This window comes from Sitophilus oryzae, unplaced genomic scaffold (genome assembly GCF_002938485.1).
Source record: "Sitophilus oryzae breed Bouriz unplaced genomic scaffold, Soryzae_2.0 scaffold_1167_pilon_pilon, whole genome shotgun sequence".
Lineage (NCBI taxonomy): Eukaryota > Metazoa > Arthropoda > Insecta > Coleoptera > Curculionidae > Sitophilus > Sitophilus oryzae.
The window spans coordinates 3,248,845-3,269,626 of record NW_022145801.1 but is presented as its reverse complement, the minus strand read 5'-3'; the positions used below and the strand labels follow the sequence as shown (position 1 = coordinate 3,269,626).

The 20,782-nt window shown below is 30.6% G+C and overlaps 1 protein-coding gene across 1 annotated transcript in view; it reads left to right on the top strand.

The window, feature by feature from the left end:
* The first annotated feature begins 435 nt into the window (after window positions 1-435).
* The window catches only part of LOC115888778 (follistatin-related protein 5-like), a 198,144-nt gene continuing 177,797 nt past the window's right edge, over window positions 436-20,782 (top strand). The window contains exon 1 of the mRNA XM_030908621.1: window positions 436-530. The gene's annotated coding sequence lies outside the window, so the exon portion shown is untranslated. The remainder of the gene's footprint in view (window positions 531-20,782) is intronic.

Genomic DNA, 20,782 nt, shown 5'->3' with positions numbered 1-20,782 from the left:
CGACTCTTTAAACACTCCATTAATAAACAATATTCAAAGAAAATATACATACTCAATGATAAATGCGCGCGGTGTCTTCACTGGCTGTCCCAATTGAACAACGAACATAGAAAGCGGAGCGTCGAAAAACCGACTGGAGATGGTTCGCCGCTAGTTGTTTGCGCGCAGAGCGCGCGCAACTTGAAAACACGTACCAATAGAGGCGAATCGGTGCCGCGCGTATATATATAGTATATATACGTACCATTACGTTGAGTGGTTTAAGCAGGATCGTAATTAATCAGTGAGTTAGTCACTTAAGGATTTTATATATTAGTATAGATTTAGTAACATATTTCCAATAATTGTTGAACCTGTGATTTTGTTTCTTAAATTATATTTCGATTATAGTTCAAGATGTTATGTGAAATATACTTTTTATTTTTTTTCAGATGACTAGGCACAAAGGAACTTCTTTTTTATGGTTGTGTATTACTGGTATTACCTTGATCTCTGCAGTTGGAGGTCAACCATTCGTGTCTGATGCAAAGGTATGTAATTAGTATTCTTGTTTTGTACACTCAAATAACAGTAACAATAATAGATGTAATCATAATAATAACCTTTATTAAAGTACCGTTACATTTTCTCTTCAATTAACTAGATATAGTCTATAAAATGAATAACTTTGAATTTTGACCGTTATTTTTTACCAACACGGCAAATATAAAATCCCTCTATCAAAAAAGTTACTGATATTCTTTAAGTATTCTTTAAATTGAGTGCCTGAACGAATCAGATAGGTAACTCTTTTTACTTACGTGAAATAGAAAAGGAAAATAATAAAACAAGTGACAGTTCTTCCTCTTCTTGCAAAAATCAACACAAAATGGCATAATTGTCAAAAGTAAAATGTCATCAGCTTTTGACATTTCTAAATATCAGCCCAATTCCGTCTGTAATAGAACAGCCTCGGAGCGAGATTTATGACGTCACGCTAATTAGATACGGATTAATAAATATGTTGTAGAATACATGGAAAACATAATTATTCCTCGTATTTTTGGTTTGTATTTTAAAAATGATATAGTTTACATGAAATATACATAATATACAGTTAATAAATATAATATATACCTATTTATAGTAATAAATACTTTGGCAAATAAACTATGAACCATACAAATGCAGCAAATGTTTTACAATATACATATAATGAATATGTACATAAGATAATGTGTAAAATGTAAAATATATTTTAAATTTTGGGGCTTGAAAATCGATCTAATTTAACAAAAAACATTCAACATATACGTATATAGTGATGTATTATTATTTGCATGCACAAAATTTATATGTACATATATTTTGCAAGTATCAATGTTCATCAAAGAAAAATTATATTTGCAAATAATACAATATCATAGAAAAAAATGCGTCAGCGATGGCTATGAAATAAAGATCGCTGTCATTTTATAATGTAAAATTATTCTAAAATTTTTGATTTTCTTGGGATTTAGGTTCGCGAAAAACGCTGATTTTATTAGGTTTTTCATTATTTTTTTGGTTTAAAAAAAAACGTTTCGGCTAACATTATAGCCTTCATCAGTGTTGTGTCATATAAAAATATAGTGTCGAATATAATCCAAAAAATTGCATATAAAATATTCACACCAAACCAAACCACATAATGTTTACTGCAATTAATAAACTAATATTAAAACTTGTCAAAAGATAACCACATAAAAGATAACCACATATTTTTTTAAAATTATTATTCTTAACACTAAAACTATCTACATTGACTATGGAGTACGATTTCAGCCATAGTCAAATATAAGGAATAATTATGTTAGCGTGACGTCATAAATCTCGCTCCGAGGCTGTTCTATTAGAGACGGCATTGCGTCAGCATGGTCTCAAGTTGCTAACTTAATAAAATTAACACTAGAAAAGCCCGTGAGATCTGTCAAATTCAAAGTTATTCGTTTCACAGACTATATAACATAGTGTAATATAACATCATAACCCTAATATAATAGGATAACTACTAACATTATACAGGGCGATCCAAACTGCAGATAAAATGAAGTAAAAAAATTGTATAAATGTATGTCCTAAAATGCTTAGTTTTGGAGATACAGGGTGTAGAAATTTCATTTTTATTTCGATTTTTTCCAAATAATTTCTGAAGTAACGTTAATATTTGGAAGAAAATTGGTGTCTGGGAGATTTTTGACATGAAAAATTTGATTTTGACGTCAATTCTCCTATTTGTAGAGGACGCCACCTACATGTATTTTCACTCTTTTGAAGAGTAATAAATTTTCGTCCGTACTTGCATAAAACTACTGAGTGAAAAAATATACATTTCCGTGACTTTTTACGTCAAAAATGTCTCTAGGTAAAAATCGCTACGAGCAAACAGTCCTCAATATATTTAGAATGGAAATAGTCAATACATATCATTATTGAGAAAAAATAAACATGTTGAGTAGAGATAGTTACTTGACTGAAATAATAAATTTGGGAAATTTTTATATTTTCAAATTTATCATATATAAAAGATAAAACGATTTTTGTTGAAGTCTAATAACTATTTAGTCAATATGTTTAATTTATGTCAATGATGGTAGATATTGATAATTTCGATTCCAACTATCTCGAGAACCATTACTCGTAGCGATTTTCACCAAGAGACTTTTTTTCCGTAAAAAACGTCTTAAATGTATATTTTTTTACTCAGTAGTTTTATACAGGTACGAACGAAAAGTTATTACTCTTCAAACCAGTTAAAAAATATGTAGGTGGCGCCTTCTACAAGCAGTAGTCATATTGACATCAAAATCCAATTTCTCATGTCAAAAAAATTCCAATACCAATTTTCATCCAAATATTGACGTTACATCATAAATTATTTAGAAAAAATCGAAATAAAAATGAAACCCTGTATCTCCGAAACTAAGCATTTTAGGACATACATTTATACGAACTTTTTTACTTATTTTTATCTGCAGAATATGCTGCCTAAGTTTCCAGAATATAATTCGGACCACCCTGTATAATGTTCTGTGGCATATTTGTCAATTGTAATCCCTAAATCTATATATATAAATCTGACTGTCCTGACTGATACTGACTCATCAACGCCCAGACCAAACCCTTGACCCTAGAAAGCTGAAATTTTGCACAGGGGTTCCTTTTATGATGTTTACGTGAGATAAGAAAGGATTTTTTAAAATTCATCCCCTAAGGGGGTAAAAAGGGGGGTGGAATATTACAATATTTTTTATTTAAAAAACGGTCAAGTTTCCGAAAAAACGCTTAAACACGTATATTTTATTTTCTTTTTTTACATATTTTAAGATTTTTTAAAAATGTATACAGGGTGTTTCGAAAAATCTGGTCAATGATTAATCACGATCCTGCATAAAGCGCTTGACTTAAAAAGCTGATTTTTGAAAAACGGATTGACTTTAGGGTGTAGAGGTTCGATAAGAAAGGATTTTTCGAAACTCGAATTCTAAGGGGGTGAAACCACCCCTTAAATATTAGAATATTTTTTATTTAAAAACCGGTGAGTTTTTCCGAAAAACTCTTAAACACGTTTATTTTATTTTGTTGTTTTACATATTTTAAGATTTTTAAAAAATGTATACAGGGTGTTTCATAAAATATGGTCATTGAGTAATCACGATTCTGCTTAAACTGCTTGACGTTTAAAGCTGATTTTTGGCAAACGGATTGACTGTGGGGTGTAGAGGTTCGATAAGAAGGGGTTTCTCCAATCTCAAATTCCAAGAGGGTGAAAACGCCCCTCAAATAATCTATACTAATATATAAAATTCTTAAGTGACTCACTGATTAATCACGATCCTGCTCAAACCACTCAACGTAAGAAGCTCAATTTTGGCATACAGGTTGATTCTAAGGTGTAGTGGTTCGATAAGAAGGATTTTTCGAAATCCCAGTTCCAAGGGGGTGAAACCACCCCGCAAGTATTACCATATTTTTTATTTAAAAAACGATCAAGTTTCCGAAAAAACGCTTGAACACGTATATTTTATTTTGTTTTTTTACATATTTTAAGATTTTTAAAAATGTATACAGGGTGTTTCGAAAAATCTGGTCATTGATTAATCACGATCATGCTTAAAGCGCTTGACGTAAAAAGCTAATTTTTGGAAAACGGATTGACTTTAGCGTGTAGAGGTTCGATAAGAGGGGATTTTTCCAAACTCGAATTCTAAGGGGGTGAAACCACCCCTCAAATATAAGAATATATTTTATTTAAAATCCGGTGAGTTTTTCGGAAAAACTCTTAAACACGTATATTTTATTTTGTTGTTTTACATATTTTAAAATTTTTTAAAAATTTATACAAGGTGTTTCATAAAATAGAACCATTGAGTAATCACGATTCTGCTTAAACTGCTTGACGTTTAAAGCTGATTTTGGCAAACGGATTGACTGTGGGGTGTAGAGGTTCGATAAGGAGGGGTTTCTCGAATCTCAAATTCCAACAGGGTGAAAACGCCCCTCAAATATTACAATATTTGTTATTTAAAAAACGGTTAGTCTTTCGGGAAAACGCTTGGACACGTATAATTTATTTTGTTTTTTTACATATTTTGAAATTTTTGTAAAAAATCATACAGGGTGTTCCAAAAAATTAGGTAATTGATTAACCACGATTCTGCTCCAGTTTGTATGTTAATGGAAACTCTTGCTTTGCTTTATCATGTCACCATTACAAATTACAAATGATTAATTCGACGTGAACGAAGTCGCGGGTACATGCTAGTATTTTATAAAATAACATTCAGGTATTACATGATTATTGGTTATTTGTAATCTGTCCCCAGTATGTGGAAACCAGATATTAATCGTCTGAAAGTCTTCCTCTGCTAATCTTCTGAAATTCGACTATAATACAAATAATTTTTTCTAATTCTTTAAATTGGAAAAACAACCATCAAGGTGTAATCCATTTTAATATATCTAATGTTATATAAAAGATTTTAAACTCTTTCCACATAAACTTTTAATGCAACGTTGCACCAAATATTTTGGAACAAAGTAGCGCTTCAGGTCGCTCGTTTTATTTGAAACTTTTTCCGGAAAGTTTTTTAACTCGATTTCAAACAATCCCCCCAGCCCCGAGTTGGGGTCCGATACGGGTGATTGAACCTGTCCATTGCATAATGGATTACGGTTTGAAAAGGAACGATGATATATCCTGCTTTAGGAATTAGTTTAAATGTCATTAATTTTAAATAGGGCAGGATAAATACAGCAATCTAACGCCTATTTGAGTTTGGTTAATTTAATTTTGCCATTTTTGTATACAAGGTGGTCCGAACTGTATTCCGGAAAGCATATTCTGCGATTTCGGCAGCATATTCTGCAATTAAAAATAAGTAAAAAAGTTCGTATAAATGTATGTTCTAAAATGTCTAGTTTCGGAGATACAGGGTGTAAAAATTTCATTTTAATTACGATTTTTTCCAAATAATTTCTGAAGTACCGTTAATATTTGTATGAAAATTGGAGCCTAGGAGTTTTTTGACTTGACAAATTTGATTTTGATGTCAATATGACGCCTATTTGTAGGGGACGCCACCTACATGTGTTTTAACTGTTCTAAAGGGTAATAACTTTTCGTCCATACCTGTATAAAACTACTGAGTGAAAAAATATACATTTCAGTGACTTTCTACGTAAAAAATGTCTCTTGGTAAAAATCGCTACGAGCAACCGTTCTGCAGATATTTAGAAAATAGTCAGTACATGTCATTATTGATAAAAAATAAACACGTTGAGTAAATATTTATTTGACTGAATAAATAATAAATTTGGCAAATTTTTATTTTTTTTATATTAATCATAAATGATGATAGAACACTTTCTGATGAACTTTTGGCACAAAAACATTTAAAATTTATGATTTCAATCTAATAACTATTTAGTCAACATGTTTAATTTAAATTATGTGAATGATGACAGGTATTGATAATTTCGATTCCAAATATCTCGAGCACCATTACTCGGAGCGATTTTTACCAAGAGACCTTTTTTAAGTAAAAAAAGTCGTAAATGTATATTTTTTTACTCGGTAGTTTTATACAGGTACCGACGAAAAGTTATTATTCTTCAAACCAGTTAAAAGTATATACGTGGCGCCCTCTACAAGTAGAAGTCATATTGACATCAAAATCAAATTTCCCGTGTCAAAAAACTCCCAGACACTAATTTTCATCAAAATATTGACGTTACTTCAGAAATTAATTGGAAAAATCGAAATAAAAGAGAAACTTCTACACCCTGTATCTCTGAAACTAAGCATTTTAGGACGAACATTTATGCGAACTTTTTTACTTATTTTTATTTGCAGAATATGCTGCTGAAGTTTTCGGAATACAGTTCGGATCACCCTGTATAATTCTCGTAAGTATATTTTTATTACGTTATGTTATATTATTTAAAATATATATATATATATATATATATATATATATATATATATATATATATATATATATATATGTTATATATATATATATATATATATATATATATATATATATATATATATATATATATATATATATATATATATATATATATATATATATATATATATATATATATATATATATATATATATATATATATATATATATATATATATATATATATATATATATATATATATATATATATATATATATATAATAAATAATATTTTCTTGCCTTTAGCTGTGTATTTTTTCTAATTTCGAAAAATCGAAAGTAGAGAAAAAATTAAAAAAAATAAAAAGTAAAATATATACTAATATAATATATTTTTAATTTTTTCTCTACTTTCGATTTTTCGAAATTAGAAAAAATACACAGATAAAGGCAAGAAAATATTATTATTAAATAATAAAATATAAATATTATTTATTAATATACACTAAAGCTGTAAGAATTTTGTTCATTTCATATATATATATATATATATATATATATATATATATATATATATATATATATATATATATATATATATATATATATATATATATATATATATATATATATATATATTTTTTTTTTTTTTATTCATTCGTTAAGAATGTCACGGCTTCATTGTGTTGTTTGCCGGTTGATGATGGATTTTTGCAGGTTCGGGTCTCAACCAGAGGCCTAAGAACTCCCGCAAGTGTTTGCGTAATATTTGCGCTGTCCCAAAGATCGCTGTTTTCTGGAGCTGGGCGGTGCTTAACTCCATGATCTCGAGGTCAATAAGGTGTTTCCCCAAATTCGACGTGATGGCTCCCATGGCTCCTATGACAATTGGGATGACTGAGAATGGTTTTCTCCATAGGCGGGTCATTTCTCTTCCTAGCTCCTGGTATTTATTGATTTTTTCGATCTCCTTATCTCTCACTCGGGGGTGTCCAGCGATGGCTATGTCTATTATATTGATGGTTTCTTGGGTTATCACCACGATGTCCGGCGTATTGTGTTCAATTCGTCTGTTCAATCTGTCTGGATTCGGAAGTCCCAAAGTATTTTTCCCCTATCGTTTTCAACCACCTTTTCTGGGTAGTGGTTGTACAACCACCTTTACTGGGGCGCCGATGTTTTTGCAGATGTTTCAATGGATCATGCTGGCTACGTTATCGTGTCGTTTCTTATATTCCGTTTGTGCGATCTTACTGCATCCTGACACTAGGTGGTCAATGGTCTCATCTTTATCTCTACAGAGTCTACATTTTGGATCATCTGTCGTTTTTGTACTCTGTATTTAATTGCATTTGTTGTGAAGGCTTGATCTTGTGCTGCAAAAGATGGCTGCTTCTATTTCTTTACAGGTTGTCCCATTCGATATCCATTGGTATGATTTTTATCATCTGCGTTTTCTTTAATATTTCTTGCGTAACTACCGTGGAGGGTTTATTATTCCAGTTTGCTATTCTAGCTGATATAATCTTTTGTTTGTATATTTTCTTGTTGTCCTCTTTTACATTTAAGATATTTTCTTTTAATATCTCATGGATTAGTTTCTCACGACTTGTTTTGAGATATTGGCTTAGGCTTATTTTCTCCTCCTCCACAGTTTGTAACACTTGGACAAGTCCTCTTCCTCCTATTCGTCGCGAAATGTAAAGCCTGTCGATATCACTCTTGGGATGCAATGCTTGGTGCATTGTCATGATTTTTCTTGTTCTTTTATCAAGTTCTTCAAGTTCTGCTTGTGTCCAATCTATTATTTCCTGCAGTGTATCTTATGACCGGAACTGCCCAAGTGTTTATGGCTTTGATACTATTTCCTCCATTCAATTTGGTTTTTAATATTTTTCTAACCCTTTTCAGATATTCTTGGCGACTAGATGCTTTAACCTCTTCGTGCAAGAGATCGGCCGCTTCGAGAATTCCCAAGTATCGGTATTTACTGATTCTATGAGCTTTCCTCTTCGTAAAGTCATTGTCGCACATTTGTCTAATCCAAACTGCATTCCAATGTCCTCGCTGAATATCGGACCGTGTTCAGCAGCGATTCAATGCCTCCTCGAGTTCCAGCGTACAGCTTGAGATCATCCATGTATAGGAGGTGGTTGATCTTTCCAGCTCGCCCTGATACCTGATAGCCCACCTTGGATTTGTTGAGCAGAGTTGTCAAAGGGAAAAGAGCCGTCGTGAAAAGCAACGGAGAGAGAGAATCTCCTTGGAAAATTCCTCTTTTGATCTTTAACTGGCCATAGTCCTGTCCTCCAACATACAGATTGGTTCTCCATGAGTCCATGCCCTTGGATATAAACGTTGTTATTTTATTACTAATACCGTAAATATTCAGGCATTCCCGGATCCAGCTATGCGGTAGAGAATCGAAAGCTTTTCTATAATCTATCCAAGCCATATGCAGGTTTGTTTGCTTTCTTCTGCAGTTTTTTAATACCATCTTGTCGATTAATAGTTGATCCTTTGTACCTCTAGTTTGTTTACAGCTTCCTTTTTGTTCCACTGGGTATAGGTTGTTTGTTGTTAGGTGTGCATATATTGCCTCTCCTAATATACCCGTGAGCACTTTAAATGTCGTTGGAAGACACGTGATTGGTCTGTAATTGCTTGGAATTGCACCTTTTTGGGGATCTTTCATGATAAGAAACGTTTTTTATATATATAAAATATATATATATATATATATATATATATATATATATATATATATATATATATATATATATATATATATATATATATATATATATATATATATATATATATATATATATGTTAGTAGGTACATAATAAACTGAATAATATGAACGCATACCATCTATCACTATACAGGGTCTTAAATAAGTGCAAATATTTTCAGGGCTGGTAGATCTCGAAAAAAAGAACATATTTTCTCTTTTCCTTTTTCAAATAAATCCAATATAAATTTTATTAGTTATTTTACTTTAAAAATTTAAAAATATGTACCGTATGATCAAAAAAAACGGCGTCCAGTTGGCTTGGAAAGGACGATCGATGACATTTCCCATCTAAATTTACATATAAAATGACAGCGATCTTCATTTCATAGCCATCGTTGACGCCGTTTTTATTCGATCATACGGTATATTTTTTGCCTAAATTTGAGAACCACTTGATGTATTCTGGGTTTTCTTTCTTGTAAATTTAATCTATTATCATTGTTGTCATATTATAAAGAAATTGGGTTTTTTAACTACAAATTAAAAAAATTCCAAAAAAAAACACATTTTCAAAATAAAAGTTTGCAAAAAACCTCATAGACGTGTTTCTGGCGCTTATATTTATTACAATTATATTTTCCTTACGATTTCAACAGCAGATTTTACAATTTAACACAATAAATACGTAAACAGAGTTGAACCAACCGTATGCGTATATCTCGAATTTTCGCTTTACAGTGCAGATAAAAATAAAAACAACGCTAACAAAAGTGCTATTCGCAGTAGTTCTGTTTTAAACTTTTGAAACTGGAAGTTACTAACTGAATTACAAAAAATTCCGCATCTCCCCCAAGTCGGTCGATATCAAGCTTACTGATCCGCTTAATTCAATAGTGGATTGTTGTGTACTCTCGTGCCATTTTTGACAATTCAATTTACAAGTAAAAATATTAAAAATGGATATGTGTAATAAATGAATTTTGTTAAATATTGGTAATAATACAAAATATTTTAAAATATCTTTATACCAGTGTTTTGTTTATTTAGATAGTGTCTATGAAATTAAGAAGAGCTTATATTATTGTATAAAAAATAAGAAACAAAAAAGTAAGAAGCTATTTTTTGGTAAACAGCCATTGAAGTATCTAAATGAATACACCTCAAAGTTCTCATAAAAATGCAATAAAAATTACAATCAGAAAAAAAGTACTTTTTCCTCTTATACAGAGTGTTTCAAAAACATGTACCATCTCTCAAGGGGAGATTCCTCACGTAAAAATAAGATTTATTAAAAAATTTCCAATTTTTTTTTCAAAAGATTCCAAAGTGTATAGCCGGATTAATATGTCCCGCGGCTTTTTTGACTCGCACTCAAGGGATCGATTTGATGTCGAATCAAAATAATTCACTTAAATTTTGAGCTTTTTAACTCAAACGATTTTCGAGATATTGAAAAAAATCTGTTTTTTCAATTTAATCTGTTTAATTTTTGTTTTTTTTAGAAGTCTAAGACATGAGAAAAAATTTTATGTCAATCACTAAAAATTGTCAGAAAGGAATGAGTTTTTAATTTTTTTCGTATTGTTCCACCACTTCCAAATTCTAAAAAATTTCTGAGTGTAAAGGAGTATAAAAGACATTTTCTGACGATTTTTAGTGAGTGACATATTTCACAAAGTTTAAAAAAATGAAGATTTTAATTTTCTTTCCTCCGCTAAAAATCGGCTTTTCGTTTAAGAATCGTGATCATATTATTTTTTCATGTCTTAGACTTCTAAGAATTAGAAAAAATCATCATTAATTAATTTTGAATTTTATTAATAAAATAAAAATAAAATTAAAAAAATAGATTTTTTTGAAAATCTCGAAAATTGTTTGAGTTAAAGAGCTTAAAATTTAGGTGAACTATTTTGATTCGACACCAAATCGATCCCCTGAGTGCGAGTCAAAAAAGCCGCGGGGCAGATATTTATTTTTTCCAAATAATATACTACACCTAAAAATATTTGCACTTATTTAAGGCTCACGTTGTATAAAAAGATTTAAAAGTGTTACCTTGTAAAGTAATTATAGGTATATCGAGAAACTATGGGTACGGCCCGTTGAATTTACCAGTTTATGTTAGTTTAATAATATATTTTCGTACTTTTGAGTTTCACTTTTATGCCTAGACGTTAAAATTACGTTTTTATATTTTCAATCAGGTCGCAAAAATTAATACTTTTTTAACGTTTGGAAAAAAATTTTTGTCTAATATTAATATTTTTTCCATAGCAACTGTTAAAGTTGCTTTATATACAGGGTTGTTCACCACATACGACACGGAGTATTGTAGCTAAACGATTAGATTTTTGCAAATTGTAAGTTTTGGGTTTGTCGAAGGACTATTAAAGGCACAATTTAAAAATATTTTTACAAGATACAGAGTGTCCAAAATAAATAAAAAATATCAAAGATGTATTTTTTAAAGGGGACACCCTGTATATTATTACATTTTTAGTTTCTACGATTAAAATAAAGATAAATTTAATTAAGGTTTACTACATTTTAATCTTACCGTTTTTGAAATATTCAGGTTTTTGTCAAAATACAGTAATAATTTTAATGCTTTATTTCCATAGACTTAAAATAAAATATAGACTACACTATTTACATCTGAACGCGGTCAAACAATCTTTTTTGTACACATGTTTACTTCTTGGTACAGTCGACCGAGCCTTCCTCATCCAGCCTATGTTGTCACGTCTTTAATATTATCAATATTTTTTTCTTGTTATACACATATATTGAGATATTAATACTACAGTTTAATAAAGTAGGTTTTAATATTCCATAGATGTATTAAATAGTCCTTATACTACTAAATTATAAGTCGGATACTGTTTAAAAAGGATAAATTCTTTACAATATGACAACACCGATTAGAGGCGAGGGAGCCTATTCATTCTTTTTTACCTTGTAGTACGCGTCGCACGTGTGCGGTAAAGCTTTGTTGCCGCTATGTCCCCGGCTGTATTAACGCATTTTCTTAGCTTGTAGTCCTTAAGTGTTTATTTTATTGACTTTTTCTGTTCAAGAACTATAAAATATGGTTCGCCAGTGCCAAATTTGCAAGAAATTTGACTTAAATAATTCATTTAAGTTTTGAAACGACTTTCGACCGGTAGGCAACTCTCAATTGACGCATTAGGAGTCAGTGGCGTTGTTGTAGAAAGGCGCTTATTTAGATAATATTTTAGTAAAATGTAAAATCTGAATTTTTTCTCTTACATTACGTTATTTACTTACTTACATTGTAACAAAATCATAATTATAACCCTGTTAATAATTAATGTTTTTATTAAAAATATATTCCGGTTTATTCTAAAATTATCTTTAGAATCTAAAATAACATACAAGAATTTTAAAATGATATTACATTATGAAACAATATTTTTTAATATACCGGGTCGTCTTAGATTTGTATGTTAGTAGGTATATTATGACATAAATTAGGATTTATTGACGTATTCAATTGTTTTTGGTCTCTTCCTGTTTCACCGATATGATTACATCTTTTGATTTTTAAAGGCACCCTCGGGATATTGCTACTTTATTCGATAAAAATGACACTCTGAATAGAATCACATATCATATGTCAACTTTTGACATTGTCGCTTAAAAACAAATCGTATTTTAAATTTCAATCCAGGGTGCCATGGTGTTGTTAAAAACACTAAGTTTTAATCAAGGAGCCTTGGAAAAATAGTTTTGATCGTCTAATAGGTTTTGTATCTTGTCTAGGCCGGTTAAAAGATGTACAAATCGTATTTTTAATCATACATATGTCAATTTTTTCAAATGGAACAAGGGTGACTCATTGGCATATTTGGGAAAAACATTTTTTTATGAATATATTGATACCACACACTTGGTATTTCGAGTCAAATTGTCGTTATGAACCGCGTGTTACAATTACAATTAAACCATATGCGAAAATGTCAAAAATTGACACATGATATGTCATTCTATTCAGAGTGTCATTTTCTATCGAATAAAGTAGAAATATACCGAGGGTGCCATTTAAAAATTAAAAGTTATATTAATTTCCGGTGAAACAGGAAGTGACCAAAAACAATTGAATGCGTCAATCAATCCTAATTTATGTAATTTTTTATTTGAAAATATAAAAAAATTATGAGGATGAGCCACTTTTGGAACGCACCCGGTATAATAAAGACAGTACCGAGTTAAATAAATGTAGTTTTCATATTATCCACTTCCTATCACCTTCCTTGCTTTAATGGAACAGATTTATGTTTTCTCTAATTTACATAATAAGACATCACATAACCAGCAAAAAATTACAACAATCATATTTTTTTTTTCTCTCCCTGTCGCCGATTCTATTATATCTGTGGAATAGATCCTGTTTTGATTAATATTAGGGGTTGTAAATGTTTGACTAAAATTAATAATTTATTATATTAATTTCAAAAATTACGTAATTTCGATTACAAAATTTCTTCTATAACGTGTATTTTATTATTTTTTTCCTTTTTGGACTATAAGACGTTTTTTCTAAACTTTTATTTAAAAAGCCTGTCCTAAATCTTAATAAAATATAAAAAAGTTTAAATACGATATATTTTTAATTTAAGTATAGCTTCATTAAAATAAAAAAAAATGCCCGGCTATGATACGGAGAGTTCAGGTGTACTTGAGAAACGAAAGACAGTGTTGTGTTTCTCGTCAGGGAACGACCGTTACGACAGAGACAACCTATCTATCGCTCGTGTCGCACTCGTTATAACCTAAAACAATAACACAATAATAACAAGACATTGTCTGACCGCATGTTCCAGCTATTTATGAATGAGATGCTCAGTCTATATTTTATTTTAAGTCTATGTTTATTTCTCTAGGCGTATTTAAGTTTTTAATACCAAATATTGTACTGAAGTATTTCTATTTACTAGATTTTGTATTGCAATAATAAAAATTATACTACCTTATACAGAGTGTCTAAAAATTTATTTTAAATAATTACTAGCTTTAAACGGTAATAACTTGTTTAATTTAAATGGAACACCCTGTATATTTTATGAAAATCAGATGCATAATTTAATTGTCTATCAAATTGTATTAAACCATTTTTTACCCATGTCTTCAAGTTTTTGTAGAAAATGCATTTTTTATAATTTAGAACTCAATTATCAATATACCCATGGAATATTGACATTTTAGATTACTTTTAAGGATGTAACAATTTTTTTAAGAGTACATATGCTAATATTGTCGATATAGTTCGTTTATTTCATTAAAAAATAAAAAATAAATTGTTTAAATATTTGGTAATGAGGACTAATTAATATGATTCCACTATTCAAACTACATTAATTGACTGTTACTTTGCGTTGATTAATAATAATTGCTCCAAATACTAAAAAACTGAATTTTTTATGTGTTTAGACATTGTGGTAAAAAGTAACACCTTAAAAATGTTATTTCATTTTTTGACGAATGTTTACTTATAACAATAGAGATGTTCATTTTCATAACTTATTATTATATTGATTTCTGATTCAAATCCACATTTATTTAGAATAATTTATTAACTAACACAATTAAATATGTAATTAATTAATATTTGGGCGGAAATGATGATGGTATATTTAATTAATGGTATACCTACTCTTTTTATAAAGATTTAAATAGATTTTTTTGTATAAAAATTGCCTAGTAATATTATCGTTTTTAGCACCTGTACATTTTGTACATTTGTTGTATTGAAAACAATCTAAAATGTCAATATTCCATGCGTATATTGATAAATGAGGTCTAAATTATAAGAAAATGCATTTCCTACGAAAATTTGAAGGGATAGGTAAAAAATAGCATGATACAATTTGATAGACAATTAAATTGTGCATCTGATTCTCCTAAAATATACAGGGTGTTCCATTTAAATTAAACAAGTTATTGCCGTTAAAAGCAAGCATTTATATAAAATAAATTTTTAGACACTCTGTATGAGGTAGTATTATTTTTATTATTGCAACACAATAACTGATCAATAATTAAACTTCAGTAGATATTTGGTATTAAAAACTTTGGTACCCTTGGAAAAAGGAAGCCTTAAAATTTTTACCGCAATTTCACAAAATTGAAAATATTTCAAAAACGGTTAGGTAGTGTAATCAACCTTAATCAAATTTATCTTTATTTTAATCGTAGAAACTAAAAATGTAATAATATACAGGGTGTTCCATTTAAAAAAATACAACTTTGATATTTTTTACTTATTTGGCACACTATTATTTTTAAATTGTACCTCTAATAGTCCTTCAACGAACCCAAAACTTTTTGTAAAAATCCAATCGTTTAGCTACAATATTCCGTGTCGTATGTGGTGAACAACCCTGTATATCAAAAATAGTAGATAAAATAGTACTTTAACTGCAAGGGTAGATTAAATTTTAACAGCGAGAATAAGTTAAAAACTTTATTTCTTCTCGCACGTTTTTTAATTGCTTCCATTTCTGGAAATTTTTGTATTCCTTTTCATAAGTTATTCGGGATTTAAATGGAAGTAGTTTGGATATGGCGTTTGTCGCCTCAGCCTGAATATCTTTTGGTAATTTACTTATTTCGTTTTGAGCCATTTCTGGCTCTAATTCAATCAGAAATCGACACGAAAGGGAATTAAAAAATATTGACTCAAAACTGACAACTAAAGAGACAGCTTTATTTATTTGTCAAATTACATAGGAACCAGTACCAACCCAGCACAATATTTTTTCTGCTCGTAATAAATTCCTTGAAATAATATTTTCTGAATATTTTTTAAAACGTAACTCGCTATAAAAAGAAATATTGTTTTATACACGACGATAAAATTGCATTATCGTCTTGTATAAAAAATAACTATTTTTATCACACAGTTTGTCAGTACTTTTTCTAGGACAGCATCCTTTAAATCATACTTTTAAGTATTTTAAAAACAATATCAATATTGACACAAAAAGAAATAAATTGAATAACTATGCAATCGTTTAGCGACGCAAATTATATAATTTCCATAAAAAGGAAAAACTTTAACCTTCTTTTTATCTTTGAAAGGGAATTTGATCCGGAACACATCATCTCCACGTTTAAGCATTAAGAAAGGGAAAAGAGAAAAGATTTCTTTAAATCCCTCACCAAAGATTTTTTATCGCATCTTTTAAATCCGCCACGCCTTATATCCTGATAAGTACCCGACGGGAAAAAGCATAAAAAATGTCATTCTTTTGACGACAAACAATTTTAAATTGGTTCGGGAGCTCTCGTGACAGATTATTTTATTAAATTTTTAAATTGCGAACATGTTAGGGAGCTACGAATATTAGGTTTATATCAGTAACGTACATAAAAAACGGTAAATTTTCTTCTAAAAATCAAGAAATAACTATTCCATCAAAAACATAGAATGTAAAAAAAGCCTTACTTAAATGTGCCTTTTATTTTTTAGTAATTGCAATTTAATGGCCTAAAAACTAGAATACAAAAGGTAATAATACTGTTGAAAATACTCTTTTCTAACGTTCATTTCCTTGCCGTATTTCAAACACACAATACAAACCCACTAACAATCCGACCACCGTAACCCTCCAGATTATGATAAACCTCGCCGAAATACAAGAACGAAAAAATCCTACAGGATATCCCTAGCACCCCAGAGCCGAAGTTCCATTTCTAAGGATAATAAAAATAGCAATAAAGCGAACTCACAGGCGTCCATTACCCCTTACGAGATATATTCCTTTACAAAGATGGGCCGAAATAATACGTGAGGCTATTTTATTTTTTTCCTATCCCCATATCGAAACGGAGATCGTTACGTTCTCAGCTGTATCGGTTTTATAGAGGATAGTCTTTCGTCTGATGCTGGAAAAGAAGAAGGGTAAATTTTATTACAGGAGGATAAATCCTTAGTGAAAAGGATATATGGACAGGTTTTAGTTTTTTTTAAATAGATTCTGCCAATGCATCATTTTTCCTTTTTTGTGACTATACTTTGAAATATAATAACTATGTTAAAGAAAAGCTTAAAATAAAAATCCTTTGTGTTCAATAGCATAATAATTATATAACATATCAAGAGTAAAAATATATAAAACAACCCCAGAGTTCTCAACTGGCAAAGGAGTACAACATGGAGACGCAATATCCCCAAAACTGTTTACAGCAACACCAGAAGAAATCTTTGGTCAACTGGACTGGACCAACAAAGGATTATAAATAGATGGTCAACCATCTAAGATTTGCTGATGACATATATAGTCTGTCCAACGAGAAGATCCTTGACAGTGATAGATGTGTCTGTCATTTTAATTTCAAAGTAGTTTATTTTATTTTACAAAGAAATAAGTTGGTACAACTGGAACGCATAGCAGGAAATATTTAAAATTTGATTGACAAGATGACAAGTGATTACTTCAAAATATTGTGAAAAAACTCTAAAAACTGAAAAAATGTAATCGAGTTATTTTATTTAATAAAAACGGTATATGTTAATACAAAACAAACAAGAACAAGACACTACATACCAAAAAAATATAAAAAAGAACTATTATTTACTTTCAAGCTTTATGAAACTACCCGCATTTATGATTATATTTATCAATATAACTTATGTACAAATACAAATTTGTAATATTTCACAGGAATAAATAAAACAACATAGGTAAATAAAACAAACTATTTTATTAATAATAACACCTACCAAATTTTATACCTTAAAGGTTGATTAATTAACTTTAATCATAATTTTTTTAAACCAGTACCTTTTGACATTATTTTTCTGCAGTACTAAAATCCATTATTTACCTATCGTGTGATGTCGATATTTTACAGCTACTCCAGTTTTTAGTATGTGTTTAGTTTGATCCTTCTACCATATACGAGATGCACTTATCTACGACGAAATGGTGTACAAACTTTATCGATGGCAACTTCATTGGTGTATAAGACTTTCTGCCTGGGCAGCGAGTATTAACCATAAACTGTGCTCTGGGTCTACAGTTAATTTTCACTCGATTTTTCCTCCAATTGACTTCAAAAGACACAAAACACACGTAATAATACGAATCAAAATGCATCATCTTCCAAAACGCAGGGTATTTAACAAAAGTTGACACAAAATTATAACCTATAATTTGGCAAGACTTTCACAAGCGTCAAAAATGACAAAAATCTAAAGGCGAGTTCATACGCATCGGCGTCCGTTTGTCGTTCATCGTTCCGTCAAACCAATAAAATTGAAATACGATCTGTCATTTTTTAAATAAACCAATAAAACTGGTTAAAAACAACAAGACACGACGCATGACGGATCTATATTTAAACCCATCCATAGATAACTTCAAAATTATTAGAAACTTTTTTTAATAAAATAAATAGATTGGTATGGGACGTCATCTGCTTTTCTTCTGTCATCGTCTGTCGAAATCTTACCTGAGAAAAAAAACAGAGTATAGTTCAAATTGCCAATAGCCCTGAAGGACTACAAGCACAAATTAACAAACTAAATACAGCCAGTAATAAAGTGGGCTTCAAAATGAACTTAGCAAAAACTAAAGTAATGTATAACGAACTAGTAGACAGAAAAGACATTCCAATAAATAAAACAACACTGGAAATATTATACGAATACATATATTTGGAACAACTAATTAATTTTAACCAATTAAGAATTATTATTAATCATCAACAGCTGACGATCAACACTCAGGTTTAATTATCAGCAGATTATTAGAAATCATCAGTTTTAATCATGAGCTGGCTATTAATAATTTCATTTATATTATTAAAACTGAATTTTGACCATTAGTTTATAATTCTAACATTCAAAATAAAACATTAATGTATCACAATACACTTTACTTTTAACACTGGACGCTTTTTTTGCTAACTATGTTACCATCATCAGCAGATTATTTACACTAACACTAGTTTAAATCTTCCTAGTAATTGTATCATACAACAAATATATTTTACGATCAGATGCTTAGGATACAGGTCTGGGCAACACGATCTTAGCTTATGCGGACGACATGTCCTCTTAATAACTGCTTCCACCTACACGATCCTTGAAGAAAAGATTCAGGCGGCTGCGCTAGCGATTAAATATAAGTTGGAAAGCATGGGCGTCAAACTGGCCTCTGAAAAAACGGAGCTGGTCGTTCTCGTTGGACAACGCAAGGCAGGGTCTATTTTTTATCTGGTCGGGCCCTAAAGCCCAAGCAAAAATTCGGGTCCTCTTATTCAATAAAATTCAAAAATTCAAAAAATTATGAATATTTTACAACTCTTAACGGGCCCCCCAGACCAATGGGCCAAAGGTCCGGGCCTTATGGTAAAATAGGCCCTAACGCAAGGCAAAAGATCTAAGCATAAAGCTAGATAATTTAGTTATAAAACCTCGAAAGAAGGTTAAATACATGGGTGTTTGGTTCGACTCGGACATGCTAATGACTTCACACGTCACAGAAATCAGGAATAAAACGACTGGCATCATCCAGCAACTGACGAGAATAACTCCCAATATCGAAGGACCTCGTGCGGAAAAAAGAAAACTTCGGGCTTCGGTAGTTCATTCGACCATACTCTACGCATTGCCGATCTCGATTCTGGGACAGATCCGTGCGCTTCAAGCATCACCACAATATACTAGAAAGGATAAATAGCAAGTTAGCACTCAGGGTTGCATCGGTATACTGCACATGTCCAACAGTAGCGGTACTGTGTCTGCACAGGATCCGCAAGGCTGATTCTCCTACATGCTGGTATTGCGAGGCGTCAGACTCGGCTAACCATACACTATTTGAGTATCACGCGCACGAAGATATACGGGAAAACGCAGAGACAGTATGTGGTACGAAGATTATTAGAGTAAACGTCGGAAATCTTCTAATATCATCGAACGAAAATATCGAAGCGATTTGCGGCATGATAAGGAACATTATGAGGAAAAAGGCGAAGGACAAAAAAGACAAGATGGGTACAGACAAGACCAACATAGAAGAATGATAAGTCTCTAATCTTGATGAAATGCCTTCGGCGGTACCGAGATTGGTGAGCTTAGAGCACAGATGGGTTTTTAGTGGGTAGGCCTTCTCACATGAGGGAGACCCCCACACTCTAGCCCTAAAGGCGTTTCCCATATATAAAAAAGTAATTGTAACATAGTTAACAAAAGTCAAGTATTTTAGTATTTTATGATAAACTAGTGTTTTATTTTGCTTTGGACTTTGGACTATTGGAGTGTTTGGAATGTTTGGATACCAATATTGTATCCAAACGGAGATTGTTAATTTTGGTAGAATTATTTAATTCTCTGTCTTAGCACTAAACGTATACTACAGTTAAAGTCATGCTAGAAAACACTGATAGCAAGAAATAGGACTTGAGTTTCTATAAATTAAGTTTAATTTGTTGGCAGCAAACCTTTTTTAATTTCTTTTTTAATTATCAGCTAACAAGCAGCACTCACTAATTTGCACCGAACACTGCTTACCTTTAAGGCAAATTAGAAATCCTTTGATAATAATCATCTGTTAAAATGCAATTTGGTTCGGAATCTGCTTAAG